Source organism: Sciurus carolinensis, chromosome 6 (assembly GCF_902686445.1).
Source record: "Sciurus carolinensis chromosome 6, mSciCar1.2, whole genome shotgun sequence".
NCBI lineage: Eukaryota > Metazoa > Chordata > Mammalia > Rodentia > Sciuridae > Sciurus > Sciurus carolinensis.
Window position 1 is genome coordinate 134,308,931 of NC_062218.1, and position 25,026 is coordinate 134,333,956.

At 39.4% G+C, this 25,026-nt stretch overlaps 1 pseudogene; it reads right to left on the reverse strand.

Moving 5' to 3' along the window:
* Positions 1-23,624: 23,624 nt before the first annotated feature.
* LOC124986244 (protein pelota homolog) lies at positions 23,625-24,782 on the reverse strand (annotated as a pseudogene).
* Positions 24,783-25,026: the final 244 nt, after the last annotated feature.

Sequence of the window (25,026 nt, forward strand, 5' to 3'; positions counted from 1 at the left end):
GGGAGAAGCTTATTTCCTACATAACATGGAGTCTCAGAGCAAAATGGAGTCTGTTTAGTCATTTCCCTTAGAGTCTGGCCTATAACATTTTCATGGAGTCAGATCTGTCAGCCCATCACACACTCTCTTAGCAATTTTTTTTTTGTATTGGGGATTGAACTCAGGGGCACTTAACCATTGAGCCACATCCCCAGCCCTTTTTTTGGTTTTCATTTTTTATTTTGAGAAAGGGTCCTGCTAAGTTGCTTAGGGCCTAAGTTGCTGAGGCTGACTTTGAACTTGCCATCCTCCTGCCTCACCTCTCCAACCCCTGGGATTATAGAGCATGTTTGGCTCTCTTAGCAATTTTTAAGTATACATTATCAACTATAGTAAATATAGTTATGAAATAGGTCTCCAGGGCTTATTTCTTCTAACTGAAACTTTATATGTTTTAACTAGCATCCTCATTTCTCACCCCACGTCTCCACCACCCTGCTCTCAGGCCCCAGTAACCATTCTTCTCTCTGATTTTATGAATTTGACTTTTTTACATCCTACATGTAAATGAGTTCATCCAGTATTTGTCTTTCTGTGCTTTCCTTGTTTTACTGAACAAAATGTCCTCCGATATCATTCATGTTGTTGAAAATGACATGATTTCCTTCCCTTTTAGAGGCTGAAAAGTTTAATTGTGTATGAATACCACATTTTGCTTATCCATTTATCTATTGAGAGAGACTTATGTTGATTTTATATCTCAACTGTTGTGAATGAAGCTGTGAGGAATAGGAAAGTGCAAATATTTCTTTGAGATTCTAATTTTAATTCTTTTGAATAAGTATGCAGAAGTGAGATTGCTGGGTCATATGATAGTTCTATTTTTAATTTTTGGAGGAACTCATACTGTTTTCCATAAAGGCTATATGAATTTACATTTCCACCAACAGTATGACATATTCTTGAGAACTGGGATATTTTCTGTTTAACTGTGGTAAAATTCTGAACATCAGTAAGTACATTTAATATCATTATGTACCCTTATTCTAATCTTGCATTTGTATCCAATTCCTAGTTTTAAAGATGACCATATTTCATTGCATTGTATGGAAGTATCTTCATTGATTTTTACCAGTTTCCTATCATTGGATACGTGGGTAGTTTGCGAATTTTCTTTTTCTTTTGAGACAGGGTTGCTCGAGTTGGCCTCAAACTTCTGAGCTTAAGTGACCTTCCCATCTCAGCTTCCTGAATGCTGGGCCTACACGTTCAGCTCTAATTTATGTTGCAGAGTGATACAAAATGAACATTACGTTTTGAAGGAATATGCAAATTATTTTCCTCATATAGAGTTCAGGATGAATATTTATTTTTCTAGGGTAAGTAGCTCCCCCAGTCATTTCCTGAACCGATGTCCTTAAACTTTTTAAATTTTAATTTTAATTTTTGCAGTGCTGAGGATTGAAGCCAGATCTCATGCATCCTTGGCAGATGCTCTACAACTGAATTAACTGAGTTATACCTCTGCCCAAACTAATTGATCATTTTACTCCTTTATCAGAACCAAAGATTCTTGCACTTGAAGACTGTATCTCATATTTTTCCTATCATGACCCTCGTAGGATGCAATGATCTTTTTTGTGTAATAGCATTGTAAATGGGTGGAAAACTGCTTGCTGCAGAGGTAATACTCAGAATCTGGCTTTCCCAGACTTTTCTGGGTTTCCTTGGACCAAGAGCATAATACCTCTGCACCACAGCCAATTTTCCCAATGGTCGTACTAGTCAGGAAACTCTGCTCTGCTCTGTGGAGAGTTGAAGTTTTATCTCCTTCCTGGTGAAGAATATCATGAATGCTTTGAAATTTGTGCTAATATACAGAAATAGCTATGTAGCAAATGTAAATATTTGGCTGCCATCTAGTGGTCTAAAATGGATTTGTGTTTCTAACCTTTCAAGATTTGATAGTTACCATCTCATGCATGCATGCATCCATCCATTCATCCTTTGGTTCTCCCATGCATTTATCCGTATCCATCCTCCAATCCATCCATATCCATCCATTTGGTCATCCTGGTTAACAAGGCTCTATGTGATCTGGCCCTTACCAATCTCTCTGACTCCAGTTCATATCACTAAAAAGTATGTGCACTTGCAAAGTCCCACATGACTTTTTTCTGTTCCTTAAACACGCCAAGCTTATTCTTTGCACATGCTTTCCCCTTTGTTTGAGATAATTTTCTCTCAGTCTTTGCACACATGGTTTTTTATTATCATCATTCATATTCAAGTTCAACTTAATTTTTCAAAGAGACTTTCCCTAATCATTCTAAAACCATTAGGAAAATCCCTCCTAACCTCCAGTCCCTCTTGGTCACTTCACTCAGTTTTACTTCATGCACAGTACGTATCCTTTCCTAATATTTTCCTGTTGAAGTCTTATTTGAGCTTGTCTGCTTCCCCCTACCAGAATGTAGCTCAGAGGGAAACTTACTATCTTGTTCACTGCTATATCCTTTGTACTTAGAATAAACTACTTCAATGTTAGTGACTTTAAATAGCAACGTTTATTTTATGCTCACACTACAGAGCCATGTTGGGTGAGCAGAATATTTCCTTTTAACTCAGAGACCTGTCTTCCACCCCCTGGAACTTCCTTTCTCACCTCTGCTGTGAAAGGGTACAGAAGGACTTCCGGGACGTGACTTACACCCTTCTGTTCACATTCATTGGCCAGAGTGGACATATGGCCATGCTTAACTCCGAGGCACCCCCTTTCTTGTCCTCTGGCTCAAAAACCAGGATGTTAGTCTTCTATTTCTTCTGTACTCTTTCTGTGACCAGGCTTACCTTTGTGGTCAAGTGATGGGGAAAAAACAATAAAAAGCAAAGAGTTGTAGCTTCAGAACTGTTTTTCCTGGGACTAGAACTTGAGAGCAAAAAGAAAAACAAACCAATAAACAAAGACAGGGAATATCCCTCATTCTCTCTGTCCTCCCGAGGTTCCCTTCTTGCTTCTCAGGCAACTTTGTATTACTGTGACAAAATACCTAAAATAATCAACTTAGTAAGGGAAAAAAGTTTATTTTAAACGCTATCTCATTTATCTTTAACATTTCTTGTGTGTGTTGTGTGTGTGTTTTGTGGTGCTGGGGATTGAAACCAAGACCTTTGTGCATGTGAGGCAAGCACTCTACCAACTGAGCTATACCCCCAGATCTTTTGTTTTCTGATAAATGTGTCTTCCTTCCTTCCTTCCTTCCTTCCTTCCTTTTGGGTACTGGGGATTGAACCCAGGGATGTTTTACCATTGACACACATCCCCAGTCACTTTTATTTTGAAACAGGGTATTGCTAAGTCACTTCAGTCCTCACTAAGTTGCGGAGGCTGGCCTCAAACTTGTGATCCTCCAGCTTTAGCTTCCTGAGTTGCTGGGATTGCAGGTGTGTGCCACCATACCCAGGTCATAAGTTTTTCTTGAAGTATTTTGCTAGTTGAGTCCCACAAATTTTGACTTTGATATGGTTCAGTTTTAAATATTTCATAATTTGCCTTCTAAGAGTTGTTTAGAAATGCATTATTTACCTTCTAATAATTGTTTCTTTGTTTTTATCCCTATTCTTCCTCCCTTTTCCATCTATTCTCTCTTCCTTTCCTTTCCCCCTTCCTTCCTATTATGGATGGAGAACATAGTACAATACTGATTTTCTGAAGTTATTAAAACTTCCTTTAAGATATAACACATGCCAGGTACGGTGGTGCATGCCTGTAATCCCAGTGGCTTGGGAAGCTGAGGCAGGAGGATCACAGGTTCAAAGCCAGCCTCAGTAACTTAGGAAGGCATTAAGCAACTCAGTGAGACACTATCTCTAAATGGAATATATAGAAAGGGCTGGGGATGTGGCTCAGTGATTAAACGCCCCTGGTTCAAGCTCTGGTACCAAAAACAAAACAAAACAAAACAAAACAAAACAAACAAAACCCCCCCCAAACAACAAAAACATCCCCCAAAAACAAAAAAAAAAAAAACAAAAGAAACTAAGATGCAACACATGTTTAATTCTTGTAAATGTTCTAAGTGTGCTTAAAAATAATGCAGTTCTTTATTGATAGTGAAGATCTTCAGATCTCTGCTTATTATTATTTTTATCTGCTTGGTTTATTGGTTTTGGAGAGGGGTAAATTGTTGGTTTAGCTATACTTTTTGCCATGCTATCAGGTGGAAAGTATAGCATACTGACATTATTGACTTTTTTTTTATAGAAATTCTTCCAGTTGTGACTTTCTATAACATGAAACTCTAGGTTTAGGGGCATAAATGTCTATGTGGATATATACTTTTTTTTTCCTCTTAGAGTAAATGTATTTGTAATTTTGCTAGATATTGCCAATTTCTGCTCCACAGGGTTTCATCATGTTGCATTGCTAGTAGATATATGAGAGTGATGATTTCTCCATAACCTTACCAGTAAGGTGTATGATCAAGTTTTGGGAATTCTGTTAATAGAATGACTGAAATAGTGTGTGTTATAGTTTTAATTTGTATTCCTCTTGGATGTCTTATTTTAATAGTGCTGCTGTACAAAATAATGGAGACCTGGTAATTTATAAAGAATGGACATTATTTCTCACAGTTCTGGACACTGGGGGAATTGAAAATCAAGGAGCCAGCAAATTGAATTGTCTGGTGTTGCTCTTTGCTTGCAACATGGCGTGTTACTGCTGCATCCCTTAGAAGGGAGGAAAACTATGTCTGATACCAGTAGATTGTCTTTTTCCTCAGACCCATTCAGTAATGAGGACAAGACTTTGAGAAAAAGAAATAAAAAAGTTTTATTGCTTTGTTAACAAAGGAGAAAGGAAATGAACTTATGTCACGGAGGCTACCATTCTAACTGCTTGAGAGGAGGAACTGAGGGCTTTAAAAGGGGGACTACAAGAGCTATTTTCCAGTTATTATCAGTAGATGCAATTAGCATTCAACTTTATACTTAAGAGAGCTGTTTTCCCATTTCAAGGTTTGGAGTTTCTCTATTCAGGTGGGCAGTAAACAGGACAGACAACTCCACTTAGGACAGGAGGAATGTTAATTATGAATACCCACCTCAGTCCCCTGTCCTGCAGTTGTGGGAGCGAGAGGGAGAAGAAGAAAAAAAAGTCAGTTTAAAATAAACTTCCAATTGTTGAACAGCAAAGTTTATATTCATTTCATAAATTGGACCTCTGTTACATGTCCTCACACAACAAAAGGGGCCAAAAGGGACAAACTCCTTCTCTCAAGACATTTTATAAGGGCACCAAATTCCGTTCAGGAGGCAGAGCCCTATGTGTTAGTAGGGGTTCTCTAGAGGAACAGAACCAACAGGAAGTATGATTATAAAAAGGGATTTGTTAGATTTGCTTACACAGCCAGAAGTTGGCTAGTCCACAATGGCCGTCTGCAGGCAGAAGAGCTGGAGGAACCAGTAGCTGTGCAGTCCAAGAGGCTGAAGTTCAGAACAAGAGGGATCAGTGATGCTACTCCAATCTGAGATGGAAGGCTTCTGGAAACTGCCTGGAGAATCACTGGCAGAGACTGCTTTGAAGGAGTGAAGGAGTGAGTCTGATATCCTCAGGTGATCGCAGCAGCAATCAAGAACCCATACAAGAAGAATGGAGCTTGCATCTGCTGCTGCTTCCTTGTTCTTCCAACTTTTATTCCATCCAAGCCACCATCCTATTGGACGGTGCTGCCAATGCTTAGGGAGGGTCTTCACTTCACTGTGCTATGCCACTTGCCAGTCATTCCTGAATACACCCTCAATGACAAAAGCAGAAGCCTCTTAACCTTTGACATCTCTTAATCCTTGGCATCTCTTAATCCAATCAAGTTGACAAATCAAATTAACCATTATACCTCATGACACATGCACTTTTCAAAGGCCCCACCTCCCGATGTTGTTGTTTTGGGGATTGAATTTTGTTGGGGACAAAGAAAACATTCAACCATAGCATCTTACTGTAAGCTATGGTGATTTTTTTCTGTAGATTTGGATGATATTTTCATTTCTTTTTCTATGAAGATTCTTTTTCCCTTATTGAGAAACTTCAGACTTGGGGATATCAAATAAGCCAATTTCTGGTGGGGAAGGGGAAGACCAAATCCCACAAGAGAAAAATCAATTAACACTGTCAGGCTATACAGACCCCAGAGAGTATATTTTTATAATTGAAAAGTTCTAGGTGTTCCATAATTGACCTTTTGATATAAAATGACCTAATAAATTTTCAACTAGTGGTTCTTTTTTTTTTTTTTTTTTTTGTCTTTTTGCGGTGCTGGGGATCAAACCCAGGGCCTTGTGCTTGCAAGGCAAGGCACTCTGCCAATTGAGCTATCTATCTCCCCAGCCCACAGCTAGTAGTTCTTGATATTGAGGTCTATAGGACAAGTTAGGAAGTCTTCAAACCTTCTGCTGATTTTCATCAGGGGTTATTTGACTTTTGAACTGGTTTTCCTTGTCTAAGAGGCAGCAGCAGCAGCAACAGCACCCAGCTCTGGGGCAGCTTTTTCCTTGGCATGATGAGCCACAGCTTCATTCACCTTGGGAGGTCTTCGTTTTCCTGTCTAAAAATGTTTTTCTTTGCTTTTTTTTTTTTTTTTTGGCGCTGGTAATGAAACCATGGGCATTGCATGTGCTAGGCAAGCACTCTACCACAGAGCCAATCTCCAGTCATTTTCTCAATATATAGAAATTCCTCACTTATTAAGGGTAACAATCTTTTGTATTATAAGTTATAAATATTTTTCTCACATTATTTTTTTGTTTTTGGTGGCCTTAACCATGCAGTTTTTACATAATCAAATGTATCCATCATTGCCCTTATTGTCCTTATTTCTTTTGCATTTTGAGTCATAGGAAACTAGAATTGTTTCCAGTGCAAATCTTGTGTGAGCAAACATTTGAGGATTTGCATACCTGAGAGAAGTATTATTATTTTTATTACAGTTTTATATTTGAATGAAAATTTGGCCAGATATGAAAGTCTAGGCTCGAGGTTCTTTTACTTCAGTACATTAAAGTTTTTACTCACTTGCTTTCTTTCATTCATTGTGGTCTTGAAAAGTCTGTCAAACTTATTCCTAAACTGAATTGGTTTCTTCTTTGGAAGATTTTGGCATTTTCTTTTCATCTTTGATCTACTTACATTTCACTATCTTGTATCTATGTGATGTTTTTCCTTATGTCTCCTCTTTGGCACTCTGTCCTTTCTCAATCTAAGACCTATCATCCTTCTTTGATTCTGGGAAATTTATATCTATTATTATCTTCAGGAATTTCTTCTTCTTCCTTTTTTTCTGGTGTGGGATCATTATTATCAACGTAGGACATGTCTATTGCTATCCTCTACATTTCTTACTTTTACTTTTACTATTTTCTAACTCTTTACCAGAACCTTCTGAGAGTGTTTCTTAAGCTGATATTCCAGTTTAGCAATTCTCTCTTCAAATCTATCTCTTCTATTACTTATACCACATATTGTTTTTTATTTCTATCATTATATTTTGATACCTAATCTATTTAAAAATTATTACTATTTATTTGTTCTCATTTCATGTTGCTAACATAGTAGTCTCTTATTTCCTTAGACATGCTACCCATGTTTATTTAAAGTCTTTGTCTACTCTAACACTCCTGCTTCAGATGATATATGTTACCCATTTCTTTCTCTCTATAGTAAATGTTTAGTGTCTTTCTTTGGAGGTGTTTGTACTCTTCAGGTATGAGACTATTTTGAGAGTACCAGAGACTTAACCATGTATAATGAAAAAGTAATAACTGAAGGTGAAGTTCTAGCCCAGTGGGATTGAGTGAAAAGTTATGAGACCCAAGATGGAGTTCCCAGGTTCCATGTTATAGATCACTATTTGTTAACTGTTATAGATCACTATTTGTTGCCACTCATCAGGCAATTCATTAGGTCAAAATTTTACCTTCCAATCCCTATGTTTAGAGATAGCTCCAAGAGGAGATAGATTCTGTATGTTGTAATCATCAGCCTTGGGGACTAATGTTGTTCTGTGACTATTGGGGGCTGGATATCTCACTTCATCCACTTGTTTTCCTTAACAATACTTTTAATATTGTGATAAAATATTCATAGCATAATAGTTATCATTTTAAAAAAAATATTTATTTATTTTTTTATTATTGTACACAAATGGGATACATGTTGTTTCTCTATTTGTACATGGCGTAAAGGCATACCATTTGTGTAATCATAAATTTACATAGGGTAATGTTTGATTCATTCTGTTATTTTTTTTTCCTTCCCCCCACCCCTCCCACCCCAATAGTTATCATTTTAACCACTTGTAAGTGTAGAACTTGGTGGCAATAAATGTATTCATAATAATGTGTACTCATCACAACTTTTTCATCCTCCCTAACATAAACAGTTGTGTTAGTCAGTTTTCCATCACTGTGACAAATTCTGGAGAGAATCAACTTAAAAGGAAGAAAGGTTAATTTTGGCTCTTTGTTTAAAAGATTTCACTCCATGGTTGTTTAGCTCTGTTGCCTTTGGACTTGTGACAAGGAAGTACATCATGGTAGTAGCATATGATGGAGTAAGATGCTCACCTTATGGTGGCCAGGAAGCAGAGGAAGAAATGGGAAAGGGCTAGGGTACAAATATCCCTACAAGAGCACACCTCTAATGATCTAACTTCTTTTCACTAGGCCCAACTTTCTAATAGCTCCACAGGCTGGGGACCAAGGCTTCAACCCATGGGCCTTTAGTGGACAAGAGCCAAACTCTATCAACTCTGTACCTATAAGGACCCTTTCTTCTCTTCCTCTAGTCCTGAGAATCTCCATTCCACTTTGTTTCTACGAATTTGCCTTTTCTATGCATCTCCTTTGAGAGGAATCATACAATATTTATCTTTTTGTGTCTGGCTTATTTCAGTTAGTGTAATGTTTTCAAAGTTCATCTATCTTGTAGCATATATCAAAATCCCATTCTTTCTTATAGCTGAATAGTATTTCTTCATCAACTTTTATCCCAGCAAGTTTTTTTTTTTTAATTTAAAATTTTTTTTAAAAATTGTAAACAAATGGGATACATGTTGTTTATGTTGTTTCTCTGTTCATGGCGTAAAGGCATACCATTTGTGTAATCATAAATTTACATAGGGTAATGTTGTTTGATTCATTCTGTTATTTTTCCCTTCCCCCCACCCCTCCCACCCATCTTTTCCCTCTGTACAGTCCTTCCTTCCTCCATTCTTGCCCCTCTCCCTAACCCTAACTCTAACCCTAACACTAACCCCTCCCACCCACCATTATGTGTCATCATCCACTTATTAGCAATATCATTCGTCCTTTGGTTTTTTGAGATTGTCTTATCTCACTTAGCATGATATTCTCCAATTTCATCCATTTGCCTGCAAATGCCATAATTTTATCATTCTTTATGGCAGAGTAATATTACATTGTATATATATATCACAGTTTCATTATCCATTCATCAATTGAAGGACATCTAGGTTGGTTCCACAATCTGGCTATTGTGAATTGAGCAGCTATGAACATTGATGTGGCTGTATCTCTGTAGTATGCTGATTTTAAGTCCTTTGGGTATAGGACAAGGAGTGGGATAGCTGGGTCAAATGGTGGTTCCATTCCAAGTTTTCTAAGGAATCTCCACACTGCTTTCCAAAGTGGCTGCACTAATTTGCAGCCCCACCAGCAATGTATGAGTGTACCTGTTTCCCCACATCCTCGCCAACACCTGTTGTTGCTTGTATTCTTGATAATCGCCATTCTAATTGGGGTGAGATGGAATCTTAGGGTGGTTTTGATTTGCATTTCTCTTATTACTAGAGATGTTGAACATTTTTCCATATGTTTGTTGATTGCTTGTAGATTTTCTTCTGTGAAGTGTCTATTCATTTCCTTAGCCCATTTGTCGATTGGATTATTTGCATTCTTGGTGTAGAGTTTTTTGAGTTCTTTATAGATTCTGGAGATAAGTGCTCTATCTGAAGTATGATTGGCAAAGATTTTCTCCCACTCTGTAGGCTCTTTCTTCACATTGCTGATAGTTTCCTTTGCTGAGAGAAAGCTTTTTAGTTTGAATCTATCCCAGTTATTGATTCTTGCTTTTATTTCTTGTGCAATGGGAGTCCTATTGAGGAAGTCTGGTCCTAAGCCGACATGTTAAAGATCTGGACCTACTTTTTCTTCTATAATCTGCAGGGTCTCTGGTCTGATTCCGAGGTCCTCAATCCATTTTGAGTTTAGTTTTGTGCATGGTGAGAGATATGGGTTTAGTTTCATTCTGTTGCATATGGATTTCCAATTCTCCCAGCACCATTTGTTGAAGAGGCTATCTTTTCTCCATTGCATATTTTTGGTCCCTTTGTCTAGTATGAGAAAATTGTATTTATTTGGGTTTGTGTCCGTGTCCTCTATTCTGTACCATTGATCTACCTTTCTATTTTGGTACCAATACCATGCCATTTTGTTACTATTGCTTTGTAGTAGAGTTGAAGATCTGATATTGCGATACCCTCTGCTTCACTCTTTCTGCCAAGGATTGCTTTAGCTATTCTGGGTTTCTTATTCTTCCAGATGAATTTCATAATTTCTTGCTCTATTTCTGTAAGGTACGTCATTGGGATTTTAATTGGAATTGCATTGAATCTGTATAGCGCTTTTGGTAGTATGGCCATTTTGACAATATTAATTCTTCCTATCCAAGAACATGGGAGATCTTTCCATCTTCTAAGGTTTTCTTTAATTTCTTTCTTTAGTGTTCTGTAGTTCTCATTGTAGAGGTCTTTCACCTCTTTTGTGAGATTGATTCCCAAGTATTTTATTTTTTTTTGAGGCTATTGTGAATGGGGTAGTTTTCCTAATTATTCTTTCCAAAGATTCATCACTTATGTATAAAAATGCATTAGATTTATGTGCATTGATCTTATATCCCGCTACTTTACTGAATTCACTTATGAGTTCTAAAAGTTTTCTGGTGGAATTTCCTGGTTCCTCTAAGTATATAATCATATCATCAGCAAATAGGGATAGTTTGAGTTCTTCTTTTCCTATTCGTATCCCTTTAATTTCTTTGGTCTGTCTAATTGCTCTGGCTAGAGTTTCAAGGACGATATTGAATAGAAGTGGTGAAAGAGAGCATCTCTGCCTTGTTCCAGTTTTTAGGGGAAATGCTTTCAGTTTTTCACCATTTAAAATGATATTAGCCATGGGCTTAGCATAGATGGCCTTTACAATGTTAAGGAATGTTCCCACTATCCCTATTTTTTCTAGTGTTTTGAGCATGAAGGGGTGCTGTATTTTATCAAATGCTTTTTTTGCATCTATTGAAATAATCATGTGATTCTTGACTTTAAGTCTATTGATATGGTGAATTACAATGATTGATTTCCTGATGTTGAACCAACCTTGCATCCCTGGGATGAAACCCACTTGATCATGGTGTACTATCTTTTAAATATATTTTTGTATGCGATTTGCTAAAATTTTGTTGAGAATTTTTGCATCAATGTTCATTAAGGATATTAGTCTGAAATTTTCTTTCCTTGATGTGTCTCTGTCTGGTTTAGGTATCAGGGTAATATTGGCTTCATAGAAAGAGTTTGGGAGGGTTCCCTCCTCTTCTATTTTATGGAATACTTTGAGAAGTATTGGAATGAGCTCTTCTTTAAAGGTTTTGTAGAACTCGGCTGAGAATCCATCTGGTCCCGGACTTTTCTTTGTTGGTAGACTTTTGATGACTTCTTCTATTTCATTACTTGAAATTGGTCTATTTAAATTGTGTATGTCCTCCTCATTCAGTTTAGGCAATTCATATGTCTCTAGAAACCTGTTGATGTCTTCAAAATTTTCTATGTTTTTGGAGTATAGATTTTCAAAATAGCTTCTAATTATGTTTTGTATTTCAGTCGTGTCTGTTGTGATATTTCCTTGTTCATTCCGAATTTTAGTGATTTGGGTTTTCTCTCGTCTTCTCTTTGTTAGTGTGGCTAAAGGTTTATCAATTTTGTTTATTTTTTTGAAGAACCAACTATTTATTTTGTCAATTTTTTGTATTGTTTCTTTTGTTTCAATTTCGTTGATTTCAGCTCTGAGTTTAACTATTTCCTATCTTCTACTACTTTTGGTGTTGGTCTGTTCTTCTTTTTCTAGGGCTTTGAGCTGTAGTGTTAGGTCATTTATTTGTTGAATTTTACTTCTTTTATTGAATGTGCTCCATGAAATAAATTTTCCTCTAAGTACTGCTTTCATAGTGTCCCAGAGATTTTGATATGAGGTTTCTTTGTTCTCATTTACCTCTAAGAATTTTTAAATTTCCTTCCTAATATCTTCTGTTATCCATTCATCATATAATAGCATATTGTTTAATCTCCAGGTGTTGGAGGAGCTTCTGTTTTTTACTCTTTCATTTATTTCTAACTTCAATATATTATGATCTGATAGAATACAAGGTAGTGTCTCTATCTTCTTGTATTTGCTAACATTAGCTTTGTGGCATAATATATGGTGTATTTTAGAGAAGGATCCATGTGCTGCTGAGAAGAAAGTGTATTTGCTCTTGGTTGGATGGTATATTCTGTAAATGTCTGTTAAGTCTAAATTATTGATTGTGTTATTGAGATCTATGGTTTCTTTGTTCAATTTTTGTTTGGAAGATCTATCCAGTGGTGAGAGAGACGTGTTAAAATCACCTAGTATTATTGTGTTCTGGTCTATTTGGTTTCTGAAATTGAGAAGGATTTGTTTGACATGCATGGATGAGCCACTGTTTGGGGCATAGATGTTTATGATTGTTATGTCTTGCTGATTTATGGTTCCCTTAAGCAGTATGAAATGTCCTTCTTTATCTCTTCTGCCTAACTTTGGCTTGAAGTTCACATTATCTGAAATGAGGATGGATACTCCAGCTTTTTTGCTGAGTCCATGTGCATGGTATGTTTTTCCCCATCCTTTCACCTTTAGTCTATGGGTATCTCTGTCTATGAGGTGAGTCTCTTGCAGGCAACATATTGTTGGATCTTTCTTTTTAATCCAATCTGCCAGTCTGTGTCTTTTGATTGATGAATTCAGGCCATTAACATTCAGGGTTATTATTGAGATATGATTTGTATTCCCGGTCATTTGGTTCATTTTTAAAATTTAATTAATTAATTTTTTTGACACAACTTGGTTCCCCCTTTATTTGACAGTTCCTTTAGGATAATTCCTCCCTTTGCTGATTTGCTTCTTTGTTTTTCATCTCTTCCTCATGGAATATTTTGCTGAGAATGTTCTGTAATGCTGGCTTTCTTTTTGTAAATTCTTTTAGCTTTTGTTTATCATGGAAGGATTTTATTTCATCGTCAAATTTGAAGGTAAGTTTTGCTGGGCATAAGATTCTTGGTTGTCATTCATTTTCTTTCAGGGCTTGAAAAATGTTGTTCTAGGCCCTTCTAGCTTTTAGGGTCTGGATTGAAAAATCTGCTGATATCTGTATTGGTTTCCCCCTGAATGTAATTTGGTTCTTTTCTCTCACAGCCTTTAAAATTCTGTCTTTATTTTGTATGTTAGGTATTTTCATTATAATGTGCCTTGGTGTGGGTCTGTTGTAATTTTGTGTATTTGGAGTCCTATAAGCCTCTTGGACTTGATTTTCCATTTCATTCTTCAGATTTGGGAAATTTTCTGATATTATTTCATTGAATAGATTATTCATTCCTTTGGTTTGTTTCTCTAAGCCTTCCTCAATCCCAATAATTCTTAAATTTGGCCTTTTCATGATATCCCATAGTTCTTGGAGATTCTGTTCATGATTTCTTACCATCTTCTCTGTTTGTTCAACTTTGTTTTCAAGGTTAAATATTTTGTCTTCAATATCTGAGGTTCTGTCTTCCAGGTGTTCTATCTATTGGTTATGCTTTCTATGGAGTTCTTAATTTGGTTTATTGTTTCCTTCATTTCAAGGATTTTTGTTTGTTTTTTTTTCAATATCTCTAACTCTTTATTGAAATGATCTTTTGCTTCCTGAATTTGCTCTTTTAACTGTCGATTGGTGCGATCATTCAATGCCTGCATTTGCTCTTTCATTTCATCGTTTGCTTCCCTTATCATGTTAATTATGTACATTCTGAACTCTTTTTCTGTCATTTCTTCTGCCATGCTGTCATTGGATTTTATTGATGTAACATCTAGATTTGTTTGAGGCATTTTCTTCCCTTGTTTTTTCATATTGTTCAGGTATCAGTGGACTGCTGAGATGTTGCAGATTTCCTCTATTGACTTATAATGTCCCTGAAGATTTCTAGTATATCCCCTCTTATCCTTCAGTAGCCTGAAGTCTTGGAGGAAGTTGATAATGCGGTGCTCCACAAGGAGGCTGCCTCTCTAGGGTTGGTGGCCTTCAGGTGGGGTATATTCCCTGCTAGTGGGCAGAGGTGCCTCCACTTGTTGACCAATGGTCAACCAAATGGGAACTAGGCTGCGGGCTGAGGCAAGGCCTGTTTGGGCCTGTGTCTCTGGTTTTACTGTCCTTGTGGGAAAACCTCATCCAGCGGAGAAGACTCACCCAGTGGGGAGGTCTTGCTGGTCAGTTCCTCTCCTGGAGGTTCCCCTCAATCCACAATTACCACCTGGGCAGGGCAGCCTTCCTAAGCAACATTCCCAGGGGCCTGGACCTACCTCCTGGGCCTGGGAGCCTTGCCCTTCGCAGACGAGTCTCCTTAGGCCGCCCCTCCTCAGAGAAGCTGCCTGCGGTCCTGGAACCTTCGCTCCGCCCCTCAGCTTGTCTCTGTGCAGCTCTTCCACCGAGAAGCCGCCTAGGTCCCAGGACCGTGCTTTGCACCTAATCGCCTGGCTATGCAGCCCCTCCTCTGAGCAGCCACCTGGAGCCTCGTACAGATGCTCTGAGCCCCAGCGACCCGCCGCATGCCTCTTCCTCCAGGCAGCCACCCGGTGTTCTGTGTGATCGCTTGGAGACCAAGCAACTCACTGCGCACCTCCTCCTCCTCAGGGCACACCCCCCCCCCCCATTGTTCAGGAGGTTTCTCTGAGTCCAAACAGCTTGATGCGCAGCTCTTCCTCTGGGCAGCCGCCGGAGCCCCGGCAGGTTGCTCTGAAACCAAGCGTTGTGCTGAGTGGCCTCCTCTACGATGCTCCCAGTTGTCCGTGTTCACTACCTCAGCAGGGGGAGGGGTGTCTCGTTGGGCAACTCTATTTCACAAAGTTCCCTGCGTTCCGGGGCTACCGCCCCATCCAGGACACCTCCCCAACAGGAGAGACTCACCCGGTGGCTTTGAGTTGGTCCCAAGTCTCTCAATATCTCCTCTTTTGAATCCTGAGTCCTGGAGCAACATGAAATGCAGCCACCCTCTAGTCCGCCATCTTGAACCCCCCCCCAGCAAGGTTTTATACTGCCTTAACATCACCCAGGGATCACCAGCACCCATAGTTCACAGGAGTGTGTGGGTAAGAGGTTGAGAGGATGTAGTGGCAAGATAAGACCTTTAAAAACTCTCCTTCAACCTACCTTCTCATTGCAACTTTGGGATTTGCTTAGTTTTAGTCTTTTCAGGGATTTTTTAAGGGCAGTTTCTAGAATTCATTTTTCCTCCTCTGTTGTGCAGAGCACATTTGCAACATTTGCTGGCTTGCCAACTGGGCAGGAACCAGCATCATGTAGCCTCTGAATTTTCCATCATAGCTTGAAAAACCTTCTTGGCACTTGATGGGCACTTTTAATCTAGAACCTCATGATCCTAGTTTTATGGACTAGTTTCAAAGTATTTCTTTGATAATCCGTCCCATCTCCATGTGCCACCAGTCTGCTTGGTCTTCTTTGATTTGACTTTCTGGAAATTATATATATATATATATATATATATATATATATATATATATATATTTTTTTTTTTTTTTTTTTTCAGTGCTGGGGATTGAACCCAGGGTCTGTGCTTGCAGGGCAAGCACTCTACCAACTGAGTTATATCCCCAGCCCTATATTGTTCTTTAATTTTATCTCTACTGCCTTTTCATAAAAGTTCCCCTCCTCCAATTTTAAGTTTACAGACATACACTCCTCTAGTTTTGTCTAATACTTTTATGGTTTTATTCTCCATATTTGACATATGAATCTGTCTGAAATACATTTTTATGTATGTTGTGATGCAAGAATTTAACTTTCTCTTCAAAATATTCGCGATTTATATAAGCACCACTTATTCAATAGTCCAACTTTTCTCCACTGACCTGAAACGAGAAGGATTAATTTTTGTATCTTGAGTGTCTGTCTACTTTATTATTCTATTGGTTACAATCATTTATCAGTTGATTCTCTTGAATTTTGTAGACAATCACATCTTTTGCAAAATATTGTCAGTTTTTTTTCTAATTTTCCAACATTTATATCTTTGCCTTTGGTTCGTCATATTCCTGCTTGGATACTTCAACTATGGTACTTCTTTTTCTTCTTTTCAAAAAATTTTATTAGTTTTTTTTTTAGTTATATGTGACAGTAGAATATATTTTGACATATTATACATACAGGAAGTATAACTACCCTTTCTTCTGATTGTATATGATGTGGAGTTAAACTGTTCATGTGTGGTACTTTTTTCTTGCTACAGGTTTATAAGGAGACACTTTTTAATTTTATCCAAGTAAGCAAGCTTCCTTCTATTTTTCAACTTTAAAATAACTGTTATAAAATGTTTTAAAGATATTTATTGAGGTATTAAGAAAAAATTTCTCCTTGATTTGTTAATGTAGTGAATTCCATTAAGAGATCTTTCTACTCTTGAACCATCCTTTTAGTCTAGAAAAATAACTTTATTTGGCTACAATTATTATTCTTTTAATAAATGTTGGATTCTATTTACTAATATTTTATTTAGAATTTTTTCACTTGTGTTTATAAGCACATTGTTATCACCCTCTTTTCCTACCTCTTCCCTTCCTTTGTTTTTCCTCCTTCCTTCCTCCCTCCCTTTCTTTCCTTCATCCCCCTTCTTCCCTTTTTTTTTTTTTTTGGTACCAGGGATTGAACCAAAGGGTGCTTAACACCTGGGCCACATCCCCAGTCCTTTTATTTTTTATTTGGAGACAGGGTCTTGCTATGTTGCTTAGGGCCTCCCTAAGTTACTGAGGTTGGCCTCAAACTTGTGATCCTCCTGCTTCAGTCTCCCCAGTTGCTGGGATTACAGTCATAAACCACCATGCTCAGCTCATTTTTCCCTTTTTAAAACATGTCCTTGTTTGTCTAGCTTGGTATCAGGATTAGGATAGCCTCCAAGAATATCACACTCAGGGAAGACAAATTCATGTCCCAGCCATAAATCTATCTCTGCAAGAATAAATCCCTGCCTCCGCCATGATAGAATTGATTCAGTGTAATCAATCTACTTTGAGTGATCTGCGTGGTGGTTCCAGGGAGTGTTGTCATCACTGCATCTGTCTGGGCACTCAACAGTGGCTGTAGCCAGAGCAGCCTTGATGGGAGAAAGGCCATACCAGAGTCTCCATCCTTGCTTCCATGGCCACTTTGAGCCTAGACCTAATGAATAAGCCCTGGATGACTGGAGAAGAGGCTTGGACAACAACAGAATAGTTCATTTTGTTCCCTGGTTCCTGAGAGCTTTTTCTGTACAGGGAAAGGAGGCCATCTGCTGAGTGTTCTGCTGCTTTCCAAGTTTTTGACTAACTGGTTCAATTTGCCTCTGCCTATGAACTGCTTGCTGTAGGTAGATCCATATCCCAGACCATCTTTCTTTTCTTTTTTTAATCAATTTTGTTTGTTATTTTTAGGTATACATGACAGTAAAGTGTATTTTGACATGTTATACATACATTCTTGCGATTGTACATAATGTGGAGTTTCATGCCCACCATAACCAGTATTTCTTGTATACTTTATCTTTTCCTATCTTGAGGTCATTATTCTGAGTTACCTTTCATGTTGATGATAATTTCCTTAGAAAGTATACTTATGGTGAATTTCCTGAGAAATATGTTGGAAATTTGCTTTTCTTGTGTTGGAAACTTATAAGATTGTCTTTTGATCATGGTTGTTAAAATTAATTTTATAAAATATGTCAATATTTATGACTTTGAAAACTAATTTTCCCTAGTGCTTGGTTTGGCATTTTCAGTCAGAAAATACAAGTCTTTTTTCAGCTAAAGGAAGTTTTCCTATATTATATCTTGTTTTATTGTTTTCCATACCTATTCCTTTCTCTTGCTTTGGAGCTCCTATATTATTTATCATCATTTCATTCATTTTCTTTTAATGAATTATTTGTGTGTGTGTGTGTGTGTGTGTGTGTGTGTGTGTGTGTTTGGGGAGTTGCTTTATGCATTTTTTCAATAAACATGACCAAGCACCTCTTTTATGCTCAAATTTAGGTACTGAAATTAGATTGGTAGAAAGTACAAATAGTGCTGCCCTTATGGAACTTATATGTTAGTGGAAAGAGATAACAAATACATTAGAAGGTGAAAAATGTTATTGAAAAAAGAAAGAAGCAAGAAAAAATAGGGTAAGAGGATTAGGAGTGTCAGGCAGGGGATAATTTACAATTTTAAGTGGTATGTTCAGGTCTCATTGAGATGAGATTTGAGAAATACAAGGTAGGGTGTGAACCATACAGAAAGTGGGGAGGGATATTCTAGAAAGCACCTAGTGCAAAGGCTGTAAGATGGGAGTGTTCCTGGAGTGTTGGATGATAAACAAGGAGGCTGATGTGATTGAAACAAGGGGCTTTGAATGGGTAACAGGCCACAGGTCCTTTTGGGTCTTATAGGCCACAGTAAAGACTGGTTTCATTCTGCTGTGAATGTGTGTGTCCTTACCTCCCCAAATTCATACATTGACACCTAATCACCAATGTGATGATGTTGGGATATGGGACCAGTGCGAGGTGATCAGGTTATGAGAGTAGAGTGCTCACAAATAGGATTAGTAACCTTATAAAATAAATCCCAGGGAACTACCTTGCCTTCTACCATGTGAGGCTATAGCTAGAAGGTGTCACCTATGAACCAAGAAGTAGAACCTCATCAGACACTGAGTCTGTTGGTACTTTGATCTGGGACTTCCCAGGCTCTGGATCTTGGAGAAATAAATGTGTTATTTATAAGCTACTCAGTTGATGGCATTTTGTTAGAGAAGACTGAGTGGATTAAGACAGAAGCCTTTGTAAGGTTTTGAGAAATAAGAATGACTTGATTTGACATAAATTATGAAAGGATCTCTTTGGCTGACCTATGGACAAGGACAAAGATAGAAACAAAAAACCAGATTGGAAGCATTCTGGCAATGTAGGTAGTAATTGATGATGGTTTGGAGCAGGGTGGGAGCAGTCAGGATTGGTGAATAATGTTGACCATTTAGAATTGGGATAGCCACCAGCTGAAATGGGAAGTGCTATGGAGGTAAAATAAAAAAATTCAGTTTGGGACATGTTGACTTTGAGATGTCTGACATCCAAGTGGAGTGTCAAGTAAACAATTGGATAGCCGAGTCTAGAGGCTGGGAGGATCTATAAATTTGGAAATTATTGGCATGTGTATAGTATTTAAAGCTGCAAGCCTGGACAAGATAACTATATTGGTCATGTTAGACTTGGGCTTTGACCTTGTAACAAACAGCTCCCAAATTCCAGTGGCCAGACACATGAGATATTTTGTTTCTTGATCATATGAAGCCTATTACAGGCCTGGGCTCCTTTCCAGGGCATCTGTCTTTCATGGAGTGACTCAGCGATCCAACTGCTTTGGTTTTTTGATCTCACGTCTCAATGTGAGGACCTCTCCAAATAGCTGCAGCAGGAGCAAAGACAGCTGGAGAGTTGTGTGCCAGACTTTGCTGGGAAATGACCTGATTTTTCTGCTTGCAAACCACTGTCCAGAATCAGTTGCATACGACTGTCCACTTGCTGTAATGGAATGGGAGGAGATAAAGATGAATCAAGAGACCAAACAAGGGAGGGTAGATGATATAATGGAATCCAAGGAGGGAGTGATCAAAATGGGCTAAGAAGAGGATGACTCAGGACTGGCTATTGGATCTAGCAGGAGGAAGTGATCTGTGATTTGGAGAAGAACGATTTCTCAAAGCCATGCATAAATAAAATAAAATAAAACAAAATAAAATAAAATAAAATAAAATTCCTATGTGGAGTAGGTTTGAGAGAGATGGAGGAGGGTGAAGAGGAATTAGAGGGAATTAGAGACAAGTATAGCCAAGTAGTATAGCCAAGTAGCTGGCAAAGGAAGTAGGTTTAAGACAAGGGTGTTTTTGTTTGTTCTTTTCAGCTGGGAGAGGTAATAGCATCTTTCTATGATGTTGAAGAACGTTTGGTAGAGTTAAAACTGGTGAGGTAGGAGAGAGGCTGGAACAGTGCCCTTGAATAGGCAAGAGGGGTGGGCTGTGGAGGGGCTGGTTGTAGATGGCCAGGATACCCTGCTGCAGGTGGCAGGTGGCAGGTGACAAGTGGAGACAGTGGTGCAGATTTTAGTGGAGGGGGGCTGGAGAAGGCAGAGTATTGGGGGCTTGGAAGAGAGGGAAAAAAGTGTGAAATTGCCTTCTGTTGGTGGGGATGAGGTGGGGTTGGCGGGATGTAGAAAGATTGGGGAAGCATAGTGTGACCAAGACAGGAAGAAGGGACTGTTAAAAGTAATGAATTGAAGTGAGACCCAGATTGATGTGGTTTGTAACTGAAAAACACGCTCACCTGCTCAAATCCAAAGAGTGGACTCAGAGACATGGTGTGCAGCAGGAGTGAAACTTTAATGACAGTCTTGCAAGAGCAGGTGTCTAGTGAACAGGCACAATCAGTATTTTAACCCCTAATGTGCAAGGAGCCCTCTCCTGGTTCCTCATTGGCTGAGGTCTCTGGGGTGTACAATCTTGTGTGAAGATCACCTAGGTTTTACTGTCCCCTACTGGGTTATTTAAAGAATGCACCTTTATTTGTCTCCACTCTCTTCGTACTCTTGTGGTGGGAGCCCTTCCTGGGTTGAATGCATTTTGGCACTGTTACAGGAAAGCAGGGAGCTGAAACTCCAAACCTCGGTTCTTGTGTTCCAAATAAAATTTAAAGTCAGATACCAAAAGCTATGCAAGAGAACTTTATTATAAATGAAAGTGAGGTGAAAGTAAAGTAAAGTAAAGTAAAGGCCAAGTAAGCCTTAAGCAGAGAGCATTCTCAAGAGAGAGACAGTGGGCCATCTCTGAGCAGAGAACGACAAAGTAGACAATGCTGTCTCCAACTTTGTTACTGTTTGATGTTTGCCAGGAGAACGGGACCACCTTCTGTACTCTTTGCTAATTAGGTGTTCAACTCTTCCTTCATGAAGGATGGTGGAGTTTTTGACCTTAATTGGTCCTCCCTGGAACTGTCATGGTGGCCATCCTACAAGTCAATCCCCTGTTAATGTGGGCACTGGAGTCAATACTTGTCAGAAGTTACCTTCGTGCACCTATGCTATTAAAGGAGTCCCAGAAGGGATGGAGACACCTATAGCCATAATTTCTATCTTCACATCAACAATAATTGAACCCTTTTGTTTACTTTCTACAAACTAACTACTACCATTTGCTTTCTCATCTACTTTTTCGTTTTTTGGTGGTGGTGCTAGGGATTGAACACAGGGCCTTGGGTATGCTAGGCAAGCACTCTACCAACTGAGCTATATTCCCAGGCCCTCTCATCTACTTTGAAAGTAGTTTAAAGAAGACCCTAAAGTTATTTAAAGAACACTTGTGACCTTGCCATGCTTTTCACTGCTCATTGCTAGTTACTACCTAACAGCACCTATGCAGTTCTTACTTCTTCATTTAAGTTACGATTTCTTAGCAAAGAAGTTTCTATCTCTGTTGGTCAGACCGACCCCTTCCCTCACCTCCCGTTTGTCAAGGGACTGTTTAGATGCATGAACTTTTGAATCTGCCACTTCTGCAGGCTATTGTGCTATTGTGTGAACTAACTGGTAACTTGCCACTTTGCTCTATTTCCCCTCTGTCTGTCTTATGACCCCAGTAATCTTACATTTAAGGCTAAATACTGTATCCTGAAAATGGACCACTGGACTGTTTCTCACATGACTTATCAAGCCACTTGCTACTAGAGAGTTGGATTTAACCCGACTGAGGTTGCATGATGAGAGGTCAAGGAAATGAGAGGGCATGGAAATGAGGGTGGTGAGGAGTTGATGGTAATTATGATTGTAAGCTCACAGTCCACGAATGACGGAGGCAGGAGATGGGAAACAAACCTCGGATCAGCAAGTTTTCCTTTATTTTGCAGCGAGGTCCATCGATTAGGCATGGGAGGGCCCATTTTCTGAGTATGGAGATGGCCCCCAGGTTACAGAAGGAGTCTGGGTTTTTATATTCATTGGAGACTGTGGATGTGCAGTTTGGACTTCAGGGGTTATTTGTACAGGTTAGAACTTTAACTTAGGAAGGTAGTTGTAAAAAGGTTGAAACTCATTATCTGGGGAGAGAGGAGTCCAGATCTCGAGGGATGAGTACTCAAATCTTGCCTTTTGCTCTTTCTCTGGGATCCATTGTTTCCCAAAGTTTCAATATTTGCTGTGCCTCCATTTAGGGCTAACTTGCAATGGGGAAAGGTCAAAGTCCAGGACCCAGCATTTCAGTATTTGCCTCCTTCCTTCAAGATGCACTGGGGAAGGGGTAAATGTTTGCTTTTGGTGGAGATGCTGGGGATGAACCTGGGAGGGGACGAAAGTTTGCTTTTTCCCCTCAGGTCTCATTGTCATTGGGAAAGAGTGCACTGGGAGAGGTTTAATATTTGACTAACCTCCCCTCTCTCCTCCTGAACCACACTGTTCTTGGGGAGCTGTCTTATAGGAATATTATTTTCCATAATCCTTCAATGATCATGTTAGTTTTTCTGTTCAATCTTTTGGATCATGAATTATGTGGCCAGCAGCATCCATTTTATTTTTCACTCCCTCTACTGGATTTTTTTTTTCTTTTTTTTTTTTTTGATACCAGGGATTGAACTAAGAGGTGCTTAACCATTGAGCTGCATCCCAACCCCCCCCCCCTTTTTTTGTATTTTATTTTGAGACAGTTTCTCTAAGTTGCTTAATGCCTCACTAAGTTGCTGAGTCTGGCTTTGAACCTGTGAACCTGCCTCAGGCTCCCGAGCTGCTGAGATTATAGGCCTGTGCCACATAACTAGTGAGAAACTTTAGGGAGAGTCAAAAAGTTATTGTGAAAAACAATGAGGAAAAACAAAAAATATCCTGGAATACACACCCACATCCACACCCACATCCATACACACAGAGTCCCTGGTAATTTAGTTCAACTTACAATTTTTCAGTTTTACCATGGTGCAAGAGACTACCCATACAGCCATTCAGATTTTCATTTTCAGTGTGATATTCAATAAGTTCCATCAGATATTCAACACTTATTTTTTTATTTAAGTTTATTGTTTAGTTTAAATACATGTTCTGAAAACCATAAAATAATCTAGTGTGACCAAATATGCAAGAAATCCCAATATGAATCAAAAAGTCTTGCACTCTTGCAGCTTTCTGTTAAAGGATGCTGAAAAAAAAAATGTAACAATGGAGTGAGACACAGCTTGTCTCAATCATTAGTCTTCATCAGAACTGGAATCGTTTTCTTGGTCAGAAAGTTCAGGAACAGGAAAGCGAAGAATGGCAGCTACTCCAGTCAATTGACTGAGCTGTTCCCCAGATACAAGAAGGCTAGAGAATATCCTAACAGTTCCTGCATTCTCTTTCACACTGTCCACCAGCCTTACATACCGGCTGCGTGTGGCTACATCCTGGTGTCTGAAGAGCTCATCACTGATGAGCAATGTGTCAATGAAGCCATTGCTTCATTGGCCTTCTCCACTTGCTTGAGTCCATAGAAAGCTTGGTCAGATTCATGTTGTAACATTTTATAGAAGTCATCCAAGGCTTTAACTTCCCCAGCAGCTTTAGTGTCTGAAGGCGGCTAGCTACAGTAGGGTCACAAAGGGCCTCTTTCAGAGAGTACTTGTGTCCAGAGGAGGCATGTACCTGAAGGAATTTGGACCGGTTTTCCAGGAGAACTTTGCTGTCTGTCTTCACTGCTTGTTGAAACATGTAGTTGCAGAACTGTTCCCGCACAAATCCTGGGCTGGCCACCAGGAAGCACTTTACAACATCGAAGTTTATGTGGTGCTGTATGGCCTGGACCACCTGTTCATAGAACCGCTCTAAGGCTTGGTCATGCTGGCAGCAGTTGCCTTTCCTTTTTCTAGGGATGTTCACTTCCACCTTGGCCCCAGTGAGGGTCATGCTGGGAGTGACTAAGCAGATATGGGCGAGGCCTTCCTGCATGACCACAGCTGCCACATCAACACTCCAGGCCGGGTCACAGGCCTGCTCAATGTGCTCCAGAACCACACTATCCCACTGTTTCTCGCCAGGGTGAACTGGTGGTTGGGATCCAGCTTGATGGTGTGGTAAGCTCCCATCTTGACATACTCATTCTCTTGGATATTGGTCCCTTTGACCCGCAGCTGGCAGGCTTGAGAGTCAAAGTCGATGGCTTCCACGCAGAGAGTGAGCGTAGTACGGACCCGGTTGCTTCCCACGCTGCCTGTGGAGGACTCGGTCTGTACCTTATGGATGGTGGAAGCGCGAAGGCTATCGCCCACGTGTACTAGATTGTAAGTGTGCCACATGTCCTCAGGTTCCTCAGGTACCAGGGTCACCTGCCCTGCATTGTCCTTCTCAATGTCCTTCCTCACGAGCTTCATGACCTTAGCAGAGGCTCACTAACAGAATAAGGTGAACTGATGGGGTCCCCAAAGCGAAAGGAGCAAGGAGCAGGGGGAAAGGGGGCCAGGAAGGGGGCGGGGTCCGGTTTCTATGGGCACTTGCGGGGAGGGAAGGAAATACTTCTAGCTCTGACTCATGCTGCCCAGGGGGACACTTACTTTAGCTCTTCCTGCCTTAGTCTCCCCACACGGCCCCGCCGAAAGCGCCCTGCAGACACGGCAG